This window comes from Sylvia atricapilla, chromosome 7, assembly GCF_009819655.1.
Source record: "Sylvia atricapilla isolate bSylAtr1 chromosome 7, bSylAtr1.pri, whole genome shotgun sequence".
Lineage (NCBI taxonomy): Eukaryota > Metazoa > Chordata > Aves > Passeriformes > Sylviidae > Sylvia > Sylvia atricapilla.
In genome coordinates this window covers 16,345,971-16,368,268 of record NC_089146.1, presented here as the reverse complement: position 1 = coordinate 16,368,268, position 22,298 = coordinate 16,345,971, and the positions used below count along the sequence as shown (strand labels likewise).

The following is a 22,298-nucleotide window of genomic DNA, read 5'->3' as shown; positions in this document are numbered from 1 at the left end:
TATAAGTACTAACGAAAACTTCAAATCCTGTGATAGTCTCTTGTATGCAAAGAAAAAATAGAAAATAGAAAATGGAACTCAGTGTGGGCTGCTTTAATGACTATTTAATCTCTCCCATAAAAGAAGTTTAAATAATGCTGTTACATGCTGATGCTCTTAGCACTTGCTTTGGGGCATGATGTACGGCCAGTGTCTGCTCCAAGAATCAACAAATGTGCATTATTCCATTAGCAGTTTTCTGTTTTCTACAAAGCTTTACAATTTATTAGTTATTTATGTTAATGTACTAGTGCCTTATTTTACATATTTATATCTTCTTTCCTCTGCCATGAAAAGGAATGAAAAGTTTAGGTATTGCAGATAAGTTCAGCTTACATAACATATACAAAATGTTGTTTATAAAAAAGTTTCATAGATAGTCCTTTCTGTGTTTGGGACTGTTGTTATAACTTATGTGAAACGCTTACTGAGATCAAAACAACACTAAGGCTTTTCTAATACTCTGCTCCGTCTTTCCTTCTGCTTTTCAGAAAGGGGGAGAAACTTAAGCTGTATGAACAGAGATGCCATGTTTTTCCCAGTAAAACTGGGGAGAAGTGTAGAACAAGGAAGAGCAACAAAAGGCTGAAGATAAGAAAGTTTCAGTAGGAGGAAGAACTGATAGGGCAGAATGTAGTGAAGCTCCAGAGGGCTTCTAAAAGCATATCTATTCTACAAAAGTGTAGCCGATATCACTGGCTACTCAGGAACTTATTCTCATGCCTGTTATGCAGGAGGGGCACCTTGGACACAAATCTAGCTGATTGCTTTTTCTTTGATTCCCATGACACATGCTCTTTACAGCACTTACCAACTCTGAACATTGTCAGCATTCTGGCTGCAGAACAGAATTCCTAAATTCCTGTTTTGAAGGTGTCTCTGTTACACTCAGCACCTCAGTTCTGCCTGTACAAGTGATTTAGCACAATGATGTCACTCTGGGCTGAGTCCAAGCAAAGGCACCAGGTTAGTGTGATGCTTTTAGTTTTGGGTGCTGGCTATGTGAGCTCAATACTGGAGCATCTGTATCCAGCAGTGAGATTTAAAAGCACGTACCTGGGGTGATAAGAGTTTCATATTTCAGCATGCAAATTATTTGTTGATTCCTCATGTGTGACTTCAATTTGTATTTTTAGCAATGCTTATGTCCTCTAATCACATATAATCAATTAAATAATTCTAATAAATAAATTCTACTCATTCAACTCAATGACACTACTACATCAACTCAGCAAAGGCTCAAGTTCATTAGTATCTGATGTCTCCTTGGTGGCCTGTGTAAGTGAGTTGCCTGTTGATGCACTTCCTAGATATTTTTGTGCTGTATTTTCAGACATTTTTATTGCACATCTGCCTGTGCTGGTGAACATGTTCCTGAACACAATGACAGTGAAAGAACATTTTATGAAAAATTTAATACACTGTTTCAGACACAGGTCTACTTTATCTCTAGAGGAGTTTCAAAATTTTTGATTAGCTGAAAACCACATCTGACTTCCTTTTCTGTGTCCCCACAATGTGACTCAGCTTAAGCCACATCAATTCCTAAATCCCTGTGTAAAACAACGAAGGATGTCCTGGGTGTGAGAATCCCTTATTTACTAAAGACTGCATCCACACTGACAATTCACTTTGCACAGCCCTTCTAACAGACATGAGAGGTAAACGGGTTTCAGCTCTGCTGAGGTGACATCAGTTCGTCTTAGTGACAGAGACCTGAGTTTGGTTGCCAACACCCCAAACACTCCCAGTCACTGACAGCACCTGTGAACCACATTTATGTCTTCCAACAAATTTTCATTTACTAGCCCTTTCAGAGATTTCATTCTCGACAATTCTGAAAGCATTTCTCAGTTGTAGAGAAATCCTTTTCTTCCCAAGAACATTTCCAAGGCTCTGGATTATTTAGGGTTCAGTTCTGTTGCATGTAAGAATTTAAAGGTAAATTTATCTAAATTAAAAAAAAAAAAAACACCACCAAACCAACCAAACAAACACAACAAAAACCCCAAATAAAGCTTGTAAATGATCTTTAAGCTTCAGCTAACATTAGCTTGTCAGTTTTTCTTTTATATTTTCTGCATGGTTGAAAGGGAGAAATTTGATCCCAAACCCAGCAGTTTTAAATGACCCATCTTATTCTACCTAACAATGAAAAAAATACCATTATCTTAAAATACCCATAATGTTCATGAATATCAGAAACTTCACAAGAGTCCTGATGGGATATTGGGAGTGGTCAGGATCTGGTTGATGGGAAAACAGGATTTTGTTGGTCAGACAAAATCTGATATACAAGCATAAATGAAAAATGCAGAGCAAAATACTCATCTTTACAGAAGAAAACTAATGCCTACACTGCTGTAATAGTGCTGCTTCTGCCATTTTAGCTAAATAGGAACATGTCTGTCCCTCCTGCCATAACACCCCCATCCCACTACACTTGCTGTGGATTCTCTCCAAAGGTGTGTTGCAGTGAGAGCAGGTGCAGGAGCAGAGGATGAATTTTCGACTGGGAAAGCAGTGTGTGCAAGCGTAATGCCTTTCAGAAAAACTTGTATCAGGACCCAGAATGCCAATGGCTTTTCTCTTGCCAAGCCAAGGCTCAGAGTTCTGGTTCCTGAACAAGTGCTTCAAATACACAACTGCCCAAATGACACATGCTGCAGCCTCCTCCTAAACCTTCCACTCTCTCCAAATGGCAGCCTTCCTTAATTAAAATATAAATAAATCCTTCTATAAAAGGGCAAGAAAAGGAGAGTTCTGTTTTCTGCAGAAGACCCAGCTGATTTGAAAGTAAATATAGGGGAAATATATAGCAACCAAGAGTAAATGTTATTTCTCCTCAAACCTGTAAAACTCAAAAAACCAAATAGTCTTAAAATGTGCTCTCTGTCTCTGGTCTTCCAGCAGCAAGCTTACTCAGAGTTCAGAATGTTGACAGAAATAAATTACAGATCAGTTTATAAGGAAAAAAATGGGAGCAATTTTTGTCTTGTTTGCAGGAATGTATATCTTGCTAGAGCTTGAAGAACACTGCTTTGGATTTCTCATATAGCAGGTAAGTTCTTTGGGGAAATGAAGAAGCAAATTAAAGTGCTCTTTATGGCCACTGAATCACCCTGAAAGCATGTATTAATTATTACGAGCATGTTATTCTTACAGATGTATGTGCTACTATGATAAATTATCATTTGCACCACAGCAGCCCCTTAGGCCATATCTGAGACAGGAAACACAGGCTATGTCTGGAGTGTGCACCCAGCAGTGGGAGTGCCTGCTCCAGCCATCTCAGAGCCTCATGGAGGTAAGACCCAGATGTGCTTGGATTTTCTGATCCCAGCTTGTCCCTCATCTCTCCAGGGAAAGGAAACTGAAGGGTATGGCTCTGACAGCCCTGAGTATCCCAAAGCTGCCTCAGGCTTCCCAGGTGTCAGCCCCCAGCATGTACCATCAGCTGCCCCAATCCTGAAAAACACATTTGTGACTTGGACCCCTTGTACTGGGAACCACAAAAACCAAGAACAGTTTTCCAAGTTCCTGCATCAGTGCTTTACAGCCTTATGTACTAGGTGCTTGAGAGATGAAGATCAGAGTGTACTGCCCTCAAGAGTGTACAAGAGTCCAACAGAAGGAATAAATAAATTGAGCTTCATAAAAAATGTGTTATTTTTTTAAAAGTGGCTTAATACTTGGGAAGGTAGCAAAGCCACTTGAAGAAGTTCTGACCAAAAAAAAAAAAAAAAAAACCAACAAAAAACCCCCAAAAAAACCCAAACAAACAAACAAACAAAAAAAAAAACCCAGCAAAAATACTATTTTATACTATTATTTATCTAGACAAAGTGAAAGTGAAATTGCAAAACACACAATCAAATGCTGAAAGTTTTGATCTAGCTCAGGCATAAATAGGTAGATTGTTTTCCAAAACTGAGGACTTTCTGAGAAGGTAATTTCTTCATGCTTATTGGTCAAATGAAGACATTTTCAAGGGAGAGTTTCAATGTTTCCTGACAATGTTCCTTTGTCAGGAAAAGTTTCTTAGCTTTGTTCTGCAGTTGAAAACATGGATAAAAGAGAATAGGCAGACTTGGCCCAGCCTAGCAGAAGAGCCACAGACTCAAAACAGGTGAGACCTGCCTGGGAAATGGCCAATGCACTCAAACAGTTCATACCATGACCTGCAGAATCAGAGAATCAGGGATCACATCTACCACCTGCTTATTTGTTTGTTCCTTTTGATTTTTTTTTCCTATGGTTTCTCTTTCTCCTTTCTACTAACATTTTACAAAGGGTGTTTTTTCCCCCCACAAAGGTTCTTGCTCTCCTTCAGGCTCCCCTCACTTCTAAAAGCAAGGAATTGTGTGTGCTCAGTGCTGGGGTGCCACGTCAGCTCCTGTATATTCAAACCTGTATTTTGTGAGCTTTCTCTCTAGCACAGTTCACAAAGACAAGGCACCCCCCTCCAACCCTACTGAAAATTGCAGCATATCTTTGTAGCAGCTAGAAACAGGGATTTGCCTCCTCTTCCCTGCTGAAATTTCACTTACAGAACACCACAGAAATTCAAAAGCCTACTTAGAGCATGTACAAGATTTTATGGAAAAAGCCCCAAACAAACCAAACCTTGTAAAGAGACCTTACATTTCGTTTGTCTTAGCATTTGTGTCTGCTCTGCTGGCAGAGAGCTCTAATTGTCAGGGACACAATAGGCTGTGCTCTTATCTGTGATTAATAGACATGATCTTTCCAGAATGATAAATGCAGGTAAGTAAAGTCTCTGTGACTGTATCTATGCTACATCATAGATTATCAAAACCCCTACAATGTGGACATGATAATAAGTATCCATGGTGTCTAAAAGTGCTGGCTAAGATTTCCTAATGTCTAGAATTCAATTTTTATGATTTTTATGTGTCTTTGTGGGGGAATATCCTCCACAGCATTGAAATTCAGTTTCTTGGTTGTTCAGCTCTCTATTCTGGGGATTTACCCCACATCCTTCTTTGAGAAACAGGAAGAAGGATCAGTGCCCTGCACAACAGGACAATGTGGACCCACAGAAGTGTGCACTGTCTCCAGTGTGGCTCTTCTGAGGCCAAAAGGGTACAAATGGATCTTACTCACAGAAACCCTCTCTTGTCCCTTTGCCATGGTGGCACCACAGCTAGACTCCCTGAAAAGAAGCGATGAAACACTCGTCCTTAATTTCTGATAGCAATGTTTCTGAAGGCTGAGGGCCTCTGACAGCTGCTGCAGAGATGAAATACCACCATTATTATATCTCATGCCATCCAGTCATGAGGGGAAGAAGGGTGGCTGCAAATGCTAACCAGCATGATTAGAACCACCCTTTAAAGAGATTAAGAAACTGCAAATGCTGTGGTATGTGAGATGCACAGCAACACACTACTGTGCAAATGAAAACATCTGCAGCAGAGATGGGACATTCAGAAATATGCTACAAATTTTTCAGACACTCTTGCAGCCCAAGACTCAGGCCACACACTGCGAGCAGATGGCTCCACTATGCTTTGTCATACACAGAAACACTGCTCTGTTGTCATGCAACGGTGTAGATTTTTGTTCATGGCAGGTTAATGGCATTTGGCAGTAACCATTGTGGAGCCTTTTTTCCTTTTGTCATGGGTTATTTTTCCAGAGGAACACAGAGTGGTGCTGAGGTGTCCGCTCTGGTATTTCCTCTGACCACCATGTGAGGGTGGGAAAGGAGCAGCATAGCTCCTCTCTATCAACATGGGAGCCAATGACCAAGCAGGAGGTTTTGGCTTGCATACAGTTGTCTGAGGCAAGCTTGGAGATGAGGAGATTCTTGACACTCAGATCCCGAGAAGTAGTTTCTTCTGTGTATATTTTATGTAGCAGGCCAAGAATTAACCATGGTGGAGAAACTTGTAGGAGGTTTGTATTTGCTTTTTTTTAACCTCAAGTTTGTGATAGACCTCCAGTCAGAGAAGTAATGGCCAGAAAAGTTTTCTAGTAAATGCTGGTCAGACTCTTAATTTTTTTCTTTTAGAAATTTTCAGCTCTTAAACCTACTAATAATTTTTCTTGCAACTGCTTAAGAGAGAAGCACACTACCTTTATGGCTGTGTTAACTGAAAGCTCAGGTAACTGTGTTTACTCAGGGCTATGTTAGCTGAAAGCTCCAGCTAAACTACAGTGAGCTTGATTGTACTGCAGGCAAGTCTGATTTGCCCAGCTGCACCAAACCTCTGTTTTGATGTTCCTGACAAGTGACACCCCTCTGGGGAGAGCTGACAGTTTTGTTCTGTGTCCTTGCAGCCTTATAACCCACCAAAGCCTCTCTTCCAGAGGGGCAACTCTGTTTTACCAAAGTACTTCACTTGGCAGACCCAAAATGGAAATTTGCAAAAACGAGAAGCAAAAGATGGTCTGACAAGGGTTGTCCCTGAGAAAAATGTTTGAGCCCATGACTGGCTATGTCTTAAGTCGTGTGTCTTAAGACCTTTTATTATACCAGGCTTTATCTGTCTAATTGCTAAGTTTCCTCCAAGACTGTGAGTTGCCACAGATACCTACTTCTATTTCTGCACATCAACAACTTTCAATCTTCTAATGAATACCAACAAAATATGGGGAAGTTCATATCCTAAATATTGATTATAATGACCAAGATGATGTCCAAAGACATTTATAAGGACATGTATTTCCACAAAGCACATAAGCCATGGTATCTTGGGTGCAGAGATAGGATATATAAACAGTTTTTCTGACATAAATGAAGAGTCTTCTTCTATTTTTCAATAAAAAAGATAAAATGAGTGAGAAGAGAAATTATCAACAAATTGACTATTTGGCAGGCAGAGTTACTGTCAGAGAATCAACAGTAGGAGGAATCAAAAATATGAAAGAAATTTTGAAACAAATGCAGGAAAATGCCCACTTGGAAACCGCATGGGCATTTCTGTATGACATACGTGTGGAAGACCAACATAATTTTTTATCACCTTGAGGAAATTTTAGGACAAGCGTAGAAGATATTTCAGGAGAAGCTTTAGACTGGTCACCTGATTAAACAAAGTTAAGCACATGTTTAAAGGACTTGCTGCCTTGCAATCTTAATTATTACGGACAATTTCCATGTGTGTGTTTACTTTAACATTATCTCCTGCTGGAGAACAGCTGGCTGCAAATGGGCTGGCAAGGTGAACAGAAATAGGTCTGCAATACCCAGCAACTCAGGCAAGTCTCATCACCAGCACAAATCGGCTGCCAACCTGACAAGCATGAAATGTCTCGGAAGGATCCACATTTCATAGCTGTTGTGCCTCGTGGACTGTGTCACACGCAAGCAGCAAGATATTCAGGGCACAGTGACATTTGTTGCATGTCAAATATTGAGGAAAGAACACAGATCCTTAACTGTTCATTTTTATTCTGAAATACATAGGTTAATTTGGTGTTTGAGAATAGATCTGTGCTCTGTTCATCTATAGTGCAATGCTGGCAGAACTGTCTGGTTCTCCATTAGTAAACCTCAGTAGCTTATTATTTTTGAGTTAATTGCTAATTGTTCAACTCAAAGACTGGTCCAAAGGATTCACAGGTTGACAGACCTACTGTGCTGTCTACATGCCTAAATTTTAAATGACTGTTTGAGGTGAGTATCATTACCAAATACAAACAGAGCCATGCTAAGAAAAGGCAGCATAGAGCCGAGTAACTCCATGGTTTGCACAGTGAGAAAATGTACAGAAAGAGATGAAAATAGATGTTCTAGGGGAAGGTTATCTATAATATTGAGTAGTGGAATAGATACTGGCAATAGAAAGCAAATACCTAATGATGGTGCCAAGGTTTTGAGCCTGACAAGATAAGAGAGTTGTGATGACTGAGGAGACAAATGGGAGGTGATGGAGAAAATTAAGAAAAGAAAATAACTTTTCTTTTGGAGAGTGATAGTCTAATGTAGTCATCTAGAACAAACAGCAGAGAAAGGAGCAAGGGCAAGGGTGCTGGATAAAGCAAAAAGACAAAACCCAGGCTTTGAGGGGTAGTTGGAGAGGAAGAAACAGATAAATGTGTGTGGAAATTGAAAAAAAAAAACAAACCCTCCCAGAACCACCGTGGATAAAAGGGATCAGGAGATTGCAGCTGCCTCACATTTCCCTTATCTACCTACTCATGAACTGACTGGAGTGTGTATTGAAGTACACAGGTAAGGAGCTTCTCCTCTTGTCCTCGTTGATAATGAGCTACGTATAAGTGATGGAAGCCTGTTAAAAACAGCCTCAGACAGATACTCAACAGATGAAAATGCAGTAAAAATCAAAGTTAAAACATCATCCTTTGAGGGGTGGCTCAACCTATGAATTGCATGAACAGCCTGATGGTCCTGTCCATGCTTCTTCCATGGATATCATACCTGGGAGGCACTGCCCTTGCAGCCCTCCATTTCACAGTCAGCAAGACACCTCTGTCTACACGAGTCTGGTCTCAAAAGTCATAAAGTTGCCAGTCAATACACTGGCCTACTTTGCTGTCAGGATTGAACTATGAAGTGGAAAAATCTGAAATTATGTTCAAAGAGCTGAAACAGTGCTTTTGACCACCAGGGTTCACAGCATCTATATTGCAGCAATGAGACAAGTATAATTTTATGTTTTTCTCCTCTCATATTCCACAGAGACTTAATACTTCCCAGCTTCACCTAGTATGTACATGGAGAGAGCGAATAGTTACAAAGCATTCTTGAAATCACAGGGACAAAATGCATCATGAAAATACTAAGTATGCATTTTTTGGAGCAGTGAATGTCACTGCAGCAATCCTAGCCTGGCCATGCACTTGCAGACCTCTCGGTGACTGGAGGACTGTGCTCTGTAAGTACCAATTATGTTGCTACAGCTCCTGAACGGCACCATTTTGTTGTTAAAGTGAACAAAGGATGCCTACGAGGCAGTGAAATGTAAGGTGCTGAGAGGAAAGTTTTCTGTGGCGTGCTGGGGGAATGTGGGCAGAAGGCTAACATGACAGGACTTGATGAATGATGTTACATGAAGAGAGGCTGGGCCAGATGTGTGTATGCAGTGAACGTCTGTCCTCGGCGAGCTGGGTAACTCACTGGGAGTGAGCAAAGAAAAGCTCCATTCTATGACAGGATTTCATCCCCCTCTTTTGTCAGGACCTTTCATTTAGAAATGCTACACACCGTAGCATGGTGGCCATGGGCTACACTGTGTTAACCCATTTTGACAGGAGGGTAACACAGTGGAACAGCTTCATCAGTGCACAGGAGTGACTTAGGCTCCCTCCAAATCAAACCCTCAGGAACCAAGCTTGCTGTGGATGAAATAATCATCACCTCAATTGCCAACAATTAGCACAAGCAAATTTGACTCTAGCTACACACTGTAGACTCAGTACTAGGAATTTTTAAATGTTGCACAGTTAGAAGTGTCTTGATTGATCTTTTAGTGTTGAATCCAAAGACAAAAAGAGTTCTATTACATTTGGGGAATTGAAAAAAAAATAAATTGTTCATGTAATATTCTGATAAATAAATTACTTGAGCGGAGTATTTTGCCCACCTTTGGTTAGCAATGCTGTATCTGAAATCTTTTCTAAACAGGTAATATTTAGTTCCAGAACACAACTAACATTCTACTCTGCTAACTATTTGGATTCATTATTGACAGCAATGTGTGGAGACAAGTAAGGTTAAAGAGTAGAATGCAATCAGATATCACAGCACACCAATCACCAGAAATGAAGTAAAGGAAGTTAATGAAGTCTCCTCTGAGCAGAGATTTCCTTTACACTGGAGTTTTTCCATCTTTGCAAATAAAATGTACAGAAACATATGCCAGTTGTAAAGTCCTTTTTGTGTAGTTTTGCACTGAAATCTCCTGTGTTATAATCTTCCTGTACTGAGAAAGCATTTTTTTTTTGTTACAGGCCATCTTTAACAGTGGGAGAAAATACCTCATGAAAAGAGATGTTAGAGGTAGGTGGGCTCAGCACCATTGTAATGTAACATTGCAGCCCACAGTGGTAAAATATAAATGTTAGAGGTGGCAATGTAAAATATAGACAGTCTTTGGCTTTAGATGAAAGAAATTGTGTGTAAAAATTGCAAAGCATTCTTCAGCTTGCTGGTGATTGGATCTCCAGAAGAACAGCATTTTTTTTATGGCTAAACATGATATAAAGTGGCTGATTGCATGTTTTTCTGGTTTGGGTTTTTTTTTCCCTTTTGACTTACAAAATTTCAAGCAGATTAACAAAAAAATCAATTAATGTAAACTTTATGTGATTCTTCATTGGCTGTCAAGGACAACTGGGATAATGGACCCACCAGATAAAGAAGCATGTTCCCCTCCTGAACCCATTTTTTATCTCAGTGTATTACTGTGAGTTGTCTTTTCAGTGAATGTTTGATGAGAAATCATGTTTTTCCGAGCCCTATTTAAGACAGACCAAAATGAATTGGTCCCTCTTTAATGACCTACATCAGGCAATTTATCTAAACATTGTAATTTAGTCATACATAAAAGTTAGGGCAATTCCTTCTCTTAAACCATGTAGTGATTAACTTTACTTGTGTATTTATTTCAGCATGCTGGAGAAGTCAATCATGGGACTTACTTCAAAGTGTACCAACAACTCCCTTTTCCAGGCAATTATATTTAAGAAACCTGTAATTTTGTTGTACCTAATCAAAAGAGGAAATGCCTTTAACAATATATGAAAATAGTCTGGATACATTAAAATCACATATAAGCACAAAATTGAAACAAAATCTGTTATCAGGACAATATTTTATTACAAAATACTCATAAGCAGCTTTGTGTTTTAGAATTCTTGTGTGGGCATTTAAATGTCAGCAGTTTTCTTTCTTTATTCTTTCTTTTCTCTCTGTCACTGGCAGAGTAACAGCAGAGATTTGTATTTCTTTGTCAACTACCATGCTGTTATAGACTCTTGCAGATATGCCCTTGATTTCAAATTTATTACCTGATAATAAAGTAAGTGTTATAAACTGGTACTTGCACATTCAAAGAATGAGAAATGTGGGACAGTACCAGAAAAAAAAAATCCTTAAAGTCTTCTCAGTGCTTTGGAACAGTAAAATAATAAAAACAGTGAACTGTCAATCTCACTATTTCAGCTACAACACAAGCCAAAGCACATGCTGGTATATAGCCTGGCCCTTTGATGGGAGCCTGTGGTCATGGGTAGCCATGCTGTGCTCACTGGCCTTGCAGGGTTTCTGCTGGCTCTGCTCATGCGGAAAAGTAACTTTCCTACTGCAGCCACCTGAGGAACCTGCTTATTTAGGTTAAGAAAGCAGAATCTGGCCTTTGGCATACAGTCTTACTACTTCCCACAGAGTAAGTAACAATCTACAATGCCCAATAAAACACAACTATTGTGGAGTGAATGTTCTGATTGTCACCAGATCCAGATACACACCATCAGAGAGCAAGGGCAGCATCAGCTGTTCACAGCAGGAGTAAGGTACCTTGTGTCAGCATTTGTTGGCGTTACTCCAGGAGGAGCTTGTGTGCGTCTCAAAAGGGGGTCTGCCAGCCCTGGGGTTCAGTCCTCCTTCCACACACACACCACAGAACTGAGAAACCCAGAACTCACCCAAACTGGTGTTTTCTTACACTGCCTGGCAAAACTGGGCTAGCAGAGCACTAAGGACTGTACTGGCCATCCTAGGAGGGTCACGGCAACTTGCAGCCCCGGGTTTACTTGCAAGGTCTGAGGAGTGAGCTCATTAAGGCTCAGGCCATACTCTTTCTGGCCCTCTTCTGTATTGGAATAACAGTGACCTGATAGGAATGGGAATAAAGTAAAATTAGCAAACTTCTGATAGATTTAAAAGTGACAGTCTCACTGGTGAATGGATGATGCTGGAAAATGGTGGTGGCACTTTAGAAGTGCCCAGTCATCTACCCAGTGATCAGGCACACCATCAGCAATCATACATAATCATAAAAATGCCCTTCTGGAAATGCCTAAGTATGTTGGCCTTTGGCCTTTGACAAGTACTATGTAGGGTGGGGTGGGGTTTTTTTGGGGGGGGGGGTGGGTGGGTTGTTTTTCATTTTGTTTTTTGGTTTTCTTCTTGATTGTGTTTTTGTTTTTGCTTTGTTGTTTGTTTGTTTGTTTTTAATCAGAAGTAAATAATGCATGTTTTATAACCATCAAAAAATTGTCTGCTTTCCCTCTTCAGATCACCATAGGAGTAAGTGACACAGACAATTGTTGTTTAAATAAGTAGACTGACTGATGCTTTTAACACTGATATTCTCTTCCCCCACCCTCTGCATTTGGAAATCATAGAGAAGAAATAGCAGCTATGCAACTTCAAAGAACTTTCTAGCACTGGATGTCATTAGAGATACTACAGCTGTTCTTCCTTACTCCAATGTCTCTGGCTCTCAGATGCAGCACATTCTAAATAACAGTAAACTGGGAATGGATGATAGTTTATGCACTTTTAGTTTTGGTGTAAGTATATACCAGAAGGTATATATACCAATCTATAGCAGAAGATATGTGCCTTCCAATTTGATCTCAAAATTTTGCTGACCCTGCTCACAGCTAAACCATGGGAGCCTGAAGCTGACCAAGATGCTTTACTGGTTAATGGATTGAATGTGTAAACCATGAGGAAGGGGGGGATGTGTGCTTTTGGGTGCTCTGAAGAGCCCTGAGCAAGGCAGAACTTCAGGATGGTAGAGAGTGTCCAGGCAGTGTGACTGAATCCATCTTAAGCCTTTGGTCCCAGGGACCAAAAGCATTTCAGGAGTTACTCAGCTTGTCTGCTACAGGAACAGTTATACAAGAAGAGGAGACCTTTCTGTCGAGAATGCCCATGACATCATGACTTGGTTTTCATTTCCATGTTAGACTCTCAGGTACCCTGATGTAACCAGCTGTGTGGTTTGTATAAAAAAACTCCCTTCCCAGACAAAAATGGGGCTGGTCTTAGCATCCCTCATAAGGCCAAAGCAGGTATCTGTCACCCAGTAACTTATTTTGGTTTTTTTTTGTTGTTGTTGCTAATCTTCAAAATTTTAACGTATCAGTCCTTCCCATAGCATTCCACATCATCCTGTATTGCTTTTACAGAATCAGAGGGTATCTTGAAGAGACCCACCAAGATCATTGTGTCCAGCTACTGAGATGGAATAAGCCACATGCTTCTGCTTATTCCCCATCTCACCTCCCTCACAGGGCACACCATGTACGTGCTGATTCAGTAAAATACACAGTGCTACCAAGGGAGCAGAGTGACAAGAATGAGATGTCCTGGTACTGAACTGGGACATTCCTTTTTCCTGGGAATGCTCAAGCCCTGATAAGTTTGCATTTCCTCTACATATGGATGGACTCTCCCAGTGGGATGAGCAGGTTAGCCAGTTGTTTGTGTTGCCATTGGGCTTGCCATTAATAGTTAATATTGTCTGGCACTGAATGCATTGTTATCAGGCCTCTAAAGTATCACATTTGATAGGCACAATCCACACTTCTCGGAACTATTATTCCAAGCTTCCTGCCAGCTCCTTAGTTTACTCAGGCTTCTTATTTCCAAGGTTATTTTTGCAGCAACAAAGGCTGGAAATGTAAGACACGATTCTCTGCCAGAGAGAACTGTGCCCTGGCTGCCTGTGCTGGGGCACCATGGGGCATCCCACGGGCTCTTGGAAAGCCACGGCCACCCCAGCAGGCACTCCCCAGCTCTGGTTACAAGCCCAGAGTCAGCCAGTCACACTGATGTGTCTCTCCTTCAGGACCACAGTAAAGTACTTCTACCAGCCTGAAAGCCATCAATCTCCTTACCCAGTGTTCCATTATGAAAATCTGTCATTTCCTTTTCAGTTTGCATTTGCAGGCAGGTGGGTGTGGGGCTTTCTCTACTCAGTTCCATGAGCTGCCCTCCACTGCACTACCAGACCTCCATGTTTGGTGTCTGCAGGCAGCAACTGGGAAATGAGAATCACCCAGCAGCTGATAACATTTTATTGAAAGTGAGTAAATATAAGGCCCAAGACACAAAGGATCATGAGCCACAAACTGAAAGGAAGGTGGGAAACTAAACTAGACAAATGTATTACTCTGTACTTCCAAGACAGGAAACAGGGACATTCTTTCAAAACAGCAGATAATGAGTATGGAAAAATACCTACAACCAGGAAAATGTGCACCTAGTATTATCAGGATTATATTTATTCCAGTTTAATGGACTATGTCCGGTATATATATTACAACAGCCCTAAGCAACAATTTCTGTGTTAAAGATGGGTCAGTTTTTTCATTGCAAACACAAATTTCAGGGTGTATAGCTCAGCCTGAGCATGTGATAGAAATGCTGTGTGTGGGTGTGGTTGTTCCTTGCCTTCACAAGACTATCCAAAACAGCTATGTTGTTTTTACTTAGAACAACAAACAGAAAGAAATTGTTTTGGGGCTCCATCCAAAGATGGCTTATTTTCCCTTTGACAAGAAAGGGGATTTAAACCAGAATGGGAATGTCAGAACAAGTTCTTGCTCTAAGAAGATTCTCTATTTGCAATGGCTGAGGATTGACTAATTTCATAATTATTTCCAACGTGGAGTTCTGTCAGCATCTGGCACTGTTAGTGGGATATTACTGGAATGTACACAGTGAAGAGTTTAATCCAATGAGGATATTAGGTCCCAAAAATTCTAGTGTGGCTTTCCACTTCAAGATATGCACAGTGCAGATTATGTTGAACAGTAGCAACAGATCTTGTCTACACATGGAGTTATTCTTCCATTCCTCCAAAATCATGTCTGGATCCTCCCTATTCTAGAAAAAAAAAGTGTGTTTGATGCTGCACTTAAGCAATTTTCACTGTAAATTAAAATAAATGAAAGAAAGAAGTTTTATTCTTTAGTAAGTGACTCCATACATGGCCTTCTTTAAATATCTTTTGCATTATAAAGTCATATCCTACCACAACCTAGCTCTGAGTTGCAGATAATATTGTATTTATAAAGTGTGCACTCTCGGGGAATAAGAAATATTGCTCAAAATGCCATCCAAATGTTGAAAATGTAATATTTACACTGGATAGGTGCCATCCTTGTCTGGCAGGCTAATGGATCAGAAAAAACTGTCTGTGAAAAGACGACTGTGGCAGTGGCTGGGAGTCCAGCAGTTTCTTTTTCTCCTCCCTCCCCTTTTAGCAAAATTGTACTTCCTGGTGTTATGGTTTAAATCAGATTTTGAGAAGCCCATTATGATGCATCTGTTTAAAATATCAAGGGGAAGCACAATTCAATAACACTAAATGTACAAAAGCGAGGGCTGTGAATTAATACTGCCTCTCCTGCTTAACTCCCTGCATCTCGTGTTACAGCGTCATTGACACACAGTTTCACATCTTCTAAAACGTGTCATGAACTGTAAATAGCCAGTTGTGCCTTTGAATGTCTTCCCATGCCCTTGCATCATCTACATCAGACCCGGTGGTCTTACATAGAGTAATCCAACCTTGTTGATTTTAAGATAATATTTTAGTTGAGTTATGCTGTAGTTACAGAAAATCAAAATGTTATATACCTATTTGTCTTTTTGGCAGTTTATACTTTGTGTTGCCATTTATATTACCTGGAGAAAAGCCCCCCAGATAACCCATGCAAATCATTTGTAGAGGAGCTAATTTCTATTTCTTCTAAAGCCAGTTTTAAATCTCCTCCATATGGCTGATACAAAGTATTATGAGGCAGTTGATGAAAACGTGGCTCCAATGAAGTCAGTGAGTTTTGTGACTGACTTCAGGAGATCCAAGATTTCATCCATTATCTCCTTCTGTAGTATAATGTCCAGCTGTATTGCAGGGGAAAAAAAAAAAAAAAAAAAAAAAAAAAGGAAAGTAAAAATAAAAATCTATCAACAAAAGACTGAAGCTATTAATCAACCTAGAAAGATCTGGTTAATGTATTGCAAGGTAGGCCTCTGTTGGATGGTGCATGCCTTTAAATTCTGCAAGCATTTAAAGAAACCCTGCCAAAAAGGTGCCACATGTGCAGCCCCAGTTGTGGAGCCCAGAGAACATCCATCCTGCCCACGGCAAGTATCACACTCTGCCGTAATTGTGCTTCCCTTCCTCACCCTCTGAGGCCCTTCTGACAGGCAGACTGCAAACTTCCCTAGGCAGAGCTCCAGTGTTTGCTTGTGGCAGCCGGAGTTGCAAGGCAGTGTCGGATACCGAAAGGACCGTGGATGAAGCTCGATGTAAACAACAGGAGTTCCAGCCTTGCCTAACGCAGCGACAGACATCTGCCCACTGAACCTTTATTGTGTTCATTTAGACACAACCTACAACTGTCTGGTGTATCTTTTTATCTTTTGAATTTTACATCACGTTAAGCTGATATAAAAATTCTATTGTGGAAGTAATGCTGCACACTCAAAACCACCCATCACAAATTAGAATGCTAAATTTAGGGAAAAAAGTTTCTCTTACCACTGAAACCCGGATGCTGCACGTATAAGCATGTGCCCCAATTCCTGTCTGTAAACCCCAGGGAACAAATGGGATTTTTCATGTGATATATACAAGTACTTGCTCGGGCAGAGAGCAGTACAAAATCGCAAACAGCTGATCAACCAGATGACAGAGTTTTGTTTTTAAGACCATATTTAAAAATAAAAGTGGTCTGCACACCATAGCCTAAAGAGGGAATTCCCAGGAATCTTTCCAAAATCCAGCAAATATTAGTATAGATCCTGAAAAGTCTTTCAGTAAAGCAAACCAACTCCAAACCCCTTCATTTCACTTAAAAACTCTTCGAAGTTATGTAGGCAGGCACACACCTTAGCCACATGTATGTGGAATTCTGTAGTGCTTTGCTGACTTTTTAATTCATTCAAGTTCAAAGCTTTGATCACAGTGTTCCTACACTTTGGTTTGCATTTTTGCAGCCTTTACATTATATTTGGTGAGAGAAGACTTAAAATTTAATTAGAGAGAAAAGAAAATAATTATTTAGCCTTCATTGAAAACGTGTGTATTTCCACAGATGGTGTAGAACTCAGATTTTTAAAAAATGCAGTAGACCATGTGACGTGGTCATTTTCTTCTGCTTAAAAAGTACAACTTTCTGTGAGCATTAGTAACTCCGGTCATTACTGTAAAATTATGGATGAGATATATAAAAATCTGAGATGGAAGAAAAGGAGGGGTTTTGCTCCTTTTCCAAAAGTATTTTATTTCTGTAATTTGTCAGTAAATGTATTTATGGATTACCAAGTAATATCCTCATTGTCTTAATTAGAGGTGATGAACGTAAGGGTATACAAAACATTACAACTTTTGAATCAGTGAGATAAATATACGTTTTAAGGCTGTATGGTCTGCACATGCACAGGGCCAATTGTGTCCAAAAAGAAATACCTATTTTTAGAAACCAGCCTTAATTCAAGACAGCCGAAGTAAAGCAAGCACTGCTCTATACTATACCTACAACTTTCTCATTCATTCAGATGTATCAAAATAAAGAACAATACTGTTTCTCTTTTTCTTCGTAACCCTGCCTCAATACACGGTGTAGAGATTCAAAGCGACTGAAATGCACAGATTTGTTAGAATTTCTGCTAAAACTAACAGATTTTTTTTTTTTTTTCCTCTTAGTGAGAAGGAGGCTCGTGGTTCCTATCAGAGGAACGAGGCTCGTCTGTTTTCCAGCCAGTTTTCCCTTATGGATCCCTTACTGCCCGCTCCGTGCCGGGGCTGCTCCGGCTGCACTTCAGCGGGCACCAGCTCAGGCTCAAAGACAAGCGAGGCTCAGGCAGCGAGTCACTATTTTTCGTACGCTGGCCTTGAACATCAGCCTTGCCACATGAGAGGCAGCTATTCTCTTCACCTGAATAAAACGGAACCTAAAATATTTTCTCCCCACAATTTCCTTGTTTTATTACTATTACTCCCCTCCCTCCCTGTCTCCCCCCTCCCTCTCTCTCCCCCCTCCCACGCTAAGTTTCGGGCGGCTCTGGCAAGCGGCTCCATGTGACGGCAGCGTGGTCGCTTCCTTCCCGGCCAGCCCCAGGCAAATCCGAGGAGCACCAAGGGAGGGACATGCCGAGGGGGAAGCGATGCCCCGAGAACCTGGCATCGCCGCCGCGCCTGCTTCCTCAATGCCCTCACCACAGCGACCTGGCGCTGCCGCTGCCCGAAGCAGCCGGGACACGAGCGTAGCCCCTTCCCACGGGCAAGGACGACCGGCACGGCGCGGGGGGAGCGCGGCGAGCGGCGGCAGCTTGTCCCGTCCCGTCCCGTCCCGTCCGTGTGCGGCGATGCTCGTCCCCCGTCCCGACCGTGCCTTCTCCCTGAGCAGCGCCGACGGCGAAGAAAAGGCTGAACTTACCTGGCTCCTGGGGCGGCCCGGAGGCTCAGAGGGCGAGCTCTCTCTGCCGCCTCAGCCGCCCCCGCACGGGACGCCCTGCCCCGGGCGCTGGGAGCCGGGGCGGCGGCGCGGCCGAAGCCGTCGGGAGCCCGCTCCGCGCTGCCTGCCCCGCCAGGAGCCTTCCAGCCTGATATACCCGTATTGTTTTCCTCACACCATTTTTTTTTTTTTTTTTTTTTTTGATTTGCAAGAAGACGCCAAAATCCCCGTAAATGGCTCATTTCTGGGGCGGGGGGCGCTCCCGGCGGCCCGCGGGGGTCGCGGAGGAGCCCGCCGCATTCCCGCTCCCACAGCGCCGCCTGGCGGAGCGCCCGCGCCCCGCGCCGCCCCGCGGCCCGCCGGGAACACGCGGGGATCGCCGTAAACCAGCCCCCCGTGACCCACAGGCCGTTCAAGTGCAATCTTTCTTTCTTTCTTTTTTTTTCTTTTTTTTTTTTCTTCTTCTTTTCTGGTCCCCCCCCCTTTTTCTTTTCCTCTTGGAATCTCTTTCAAGCCCACTCCACGCTGCCGCGCTATTACATGCTAATTTAATTTTACTATGGACGATATTTTCAGCATTTGCTGAGGACAGTAAATTTTGTAGTTTATGTTATTTCACTTTTTATGACTTTTTAACACTTAATAAAATTTTATTAGAGCACTTTTGTGTTTACAAGGCCACAAAACTCTTGGCAGGTTGTCAGAAGTCCTTTTTATTATGATCCTACTGATATACTGCGAGTAATGAAATAATCATGTCCAGAAATGTATCAAAGGCCAGAGGGATTATCCAATTTAATGGCTCTACAGATGCGCTGTGAGGGATACGGACAGGCAACGCGTCGACAGGCTAAAAGGCGTGTGCGAGGCGGAGGCAGCCCTGCTTAATTTCTTTCCCATTGCAGGCTGATGCTGTGTTATCCTGGAGGCTCCGGGCTCGGTCAGGTGACTCCCGGTGCTTTCAAGAAAAATGGATTTATTCTGGTGCAAAAAGCTCTTTTCTTTTTATTTTTCTTAGGTATGCATCTAACGCTGACGCGCTTGCTCTGGTGTTTCCACTGCTTGCAACACTCAGCGAAACACAATTTACTGGAAAACGCCCAATGTCATCATGCCATTGTGCAGCAAACAGTGGCTTTGGGCGTTAGGATTTAGTCGTGCAGCCAACAAATAAATACACAGAAAAAAGAAAGACCAAAATAAACAAACATAAAAAAAATCAAAAGCAGAACAAGCTGGTGAGATCAAATACAAGTGAGATATTTAAGAGCATTCTGTGAAATTACTGTTTTTTGCTTTTGTCTTAGCCAGCGCAGGGTTGTGGGAGTGCTCTCGTTTGTGCATGTGCCTTCCTTCCACAATGGTCTGTTTTTCTGCACTGCTGCAGTGCTATAGCCTGAGATACTGCAGCTGTTTTTAAGGCAATTTCCTTTTATTTTAAATAATTGTTCATTTAACATACGTTGTTAAAGTCATTCTTGCGTCAAAAGGAGGCGATTATACTTCCTGACCCTGACAGCAAGGTGGGTGGCTTTGTTTCATAATTAAATTTGCTGTGTTCAATTTCATATTTTTTTTTCTCTGCTGTTTCCTAAAGACATGCCAAAAAAGGTAAAAGGTAGCAATAGCCCAGGAACACTTCAATGCCAGTTTTTTCTCTTTAACACATACTGTTCCAAACTTTCAAGCTTCACAAGGAGACTAGAAGGATATTGTTTCACATTTTTACAATTACTTGTGTAATTCCCTGTGATTTTAACCCTGCCCCATTAAAGTCTCCAACAAGAACATATTTCATAATTTCCAAATCAGAAAGGGGACTTTTTTCTTCCAGCACAAACATATGTATTATGTTCCAAGGTATCTCATTATACTGCCAATAGGGATTTCTTTTTAAGAAAACAGGCAGTATCTGTGTATTTTAAAAATATTTTTAATAATTTGCAAGGACTTTACAAACAGATCTGAAGACAAGGTTAGAAGTGATCAAAGAATTTATCTTCAAAATCATGACAATGTATTGGAGGACCACGTGTTTGTGTATTTATTCATACTGTGAATCTGCCTCATTTTGGAGGAGTGCATCCAAAATCAATGGGGCTTCAGGAGGAGTTAAAATAATGTACAGTGTTAGTAAATATGCCAGAACTTGGCTCAGGAGAAGTAATATAAATCATTAAATGCAGTTTAGCTTCAGGACAGAAGTTTTGTTTTTCCAGAACAATATAATCTACTGTAAATCACATTTGCAGGTCAAGGTCAATTTAAACTTCTTAAACCTTTAACAGCAATCAAACTGAAAACCTGCAGGATGAAATTATGTGGTAAAAGAAGTGATGAACTGGAAACTGTTAAATTTGGAAGAGGAGTGGTTGCTATTGTTCTTTTGAGAGAACGAGCTAACTTTGAAATGCTTTGGATATAAATATATAAACATGCCACACATTATTTAATCAATGAAGCATCTAACTAATTTAACCCTTTCCTGGGGGCTTCAGTTTTTTTCTGGAACATCAGAAAAGGCCTGAGGAAGCAGTTCCCACCATCATGGAAACAAACAGAGAGGCAGGAATCAGTAACTGGACCTGGACTGGTGCCTACAGGAGGTGTGCAGGATGGGCAAGATAGTCCTAGCTGAAAGAGGGCAACCTTCATGGAATAATTTAAGGAAGCAGCATGACTAAGGACAGCCCCATCCCCAGGATGCACCAATGCCATCCCCTGGAGAGGTCCCTCAGACCCCACTGGCCACTGTCAGTGCAGTTAGGTGGGTTGAGGCATTCCCCTCCACCGAGGATGAGCAGAAGATGGTACATGGAGAACGTGGGTCCAGGGAGAAATCTGTGGATAGTCTGTGACTGTGTTTACAGATACCCCCTGTTTCTGTAAACCCCTGTTTCCTTCTCTAACAGCCCATCAAGCAGGTGAAATGCTGCACACTCGGTATGCCGGGTGTTGCCAGATCTAATGATGCCCTGGTGAACGTGAGAAGATACATATTGATCATTCGAATGGGCCAAACCCTACCCCTGTTCAAGCCGGTGGAACTAGTCCCATTGCTCACAATGAGACTAAAAGTGCAGTCATGATTAATTAGTTATTCATAGGCAGTTACCTACGAGCTTTGTAATGACTTTGTACTAAGTACAAAGCTAGAGTACAGTATGCTATAGACTGATGGATGAGCAACAGCAAATTAACAACTTATTTACACACAACATGCCAACAGCATGAAACTCGACCCAGAAGTCCTTAAGTAAAGAAGAGAAGGTGTAATGGGTAAAGCCCATTCAATTTTCTGAAAACAAATTTTAGGTTGATGATGAAGCCAGAGAATCAAATACACTTCCTTCTGAAATCTATTAATCAAGTCTTTAATTTTCCTTTTGCAAAACTGCTGGCAAAACAAGCAATAGGTACCTTTCCAGGGCTGTTCGTTAGTTTTAGTTTTTGGCTGGCAAATCATTTGCTTGTTGAAAGCTGTCATTTTCCAAATCGGGAGAAAATGTAACAAAAATTGTGGGTCCCTCAAAGCAATGAAAACATTCCCTGGGCCTTGGTTACTATTACTTGAGAAGGAAGATTATTGATTAGATATTAACATAGTCCCCTGGTATCCAGGAGACCATAAGACAATTCCTTCTCTGTAAATTAGAGCACAGACTGGAGTCCACATCTGCCATGTCCCAGATGAGTGCCTAATGCCTAAGTGATGGGATCTTTCCAGTGAGGCCACTCCAGGGAGCTCAAGGGAAGAAAGAAAATAATGGCAGAGTTTAATTAACCTGTCTTATGAATTTTTAATAAAATTCCTGAAGTTTGGGGAGTTTGTGGCTTGTGACTGA

At 41.3% G+C, this 22,298-nt stretch overlaps 1 long non-coding RNA gene across 1 annotated transcript in view; it reads right to left on the bottom strand.

The window, feature by feature from the left end:
• LOC136363478 (uncharacterized) overlaps positions 1-18,781 on the bottom strand; it is a 50,602-nt gene extending 31,821 nt beyond the window's left edge. The window contains exon 1 of the long non-coding RNA XR_010743996.1: positions 18,436-18,781. This is a non-coding gene — a long non-coding RNA (uncharacterized lncRNA). The remainder of the gene's footprint in view (positions 1-18,435) is intronic.
• Between the last annotated feature and the right edge of the window lie 3,517 nt (positions 18,782-22,298).